We start from the raw sequence: 602 nt of genomic DNA on the forward strand, positions 1-602 counted from the left end.
GCATTATATTTCTGGTTTACTTCTGGCACTCAGTTTTTGGCTAGTCTTGACAATCTTTAAGAGACTCATCGTTCCTCGTATAATTAACTCATAGAACGCTCGATGTAAAAAGCTTTAGAGTTTGCATCGATCGTCGAAGGTCGACAACCCGGCGTGTAAGAAGCAACGAGGTCGATTTTCAAACATTCAATTATATCGACGAAACGTCAATAATTCCGTGAACGATAAACTGTGTACACTGGAGGCGACGTCGTACGTCGTGCTTGTGAATTTTTCTCGGTAACGGCTTGGCCGCGTCGGGATTCATGAAGCTCCTCGATGCGTAGCGTCGCCGCGAACAATACCCGGACTTCCCCCGAATTTTCACCGGTAACCAGGCTGCCGATCGATCAACGCGATGAGACGAACGCGAAATAATAAACGATTCGCGCGATGACACCGCGGACTGTCCCGCGTGTGCGTCAGACAAGCTGTACCAGCGATTTTCTTCGATCACGATGACTCAGATATCGATGACTCGGCTCTAACGGTGACTGGCTGTCTATTAATTACGGGTAAATAATCAATTATATTAATTTCAACGAATTTCCGGGATATTCTAC

The sequence above is a fragment of the Ceratina calcarata genome, unplaced genomic scaffold (genome assembly GCF_001652005.2).
Source record: "Ceratina calcarata isolate Rehan_Ccalc_2016 unplaced genomic scaffold, ASM165200v1 scaffold901, whole genome shotgun sequence".
NCBI classification, from domain to species: Eukaryota; Metazoa; Arthropoda; class Insecta; order Hymenoptera; family Apidae; genus Ceratina; species Ceratina calcarata.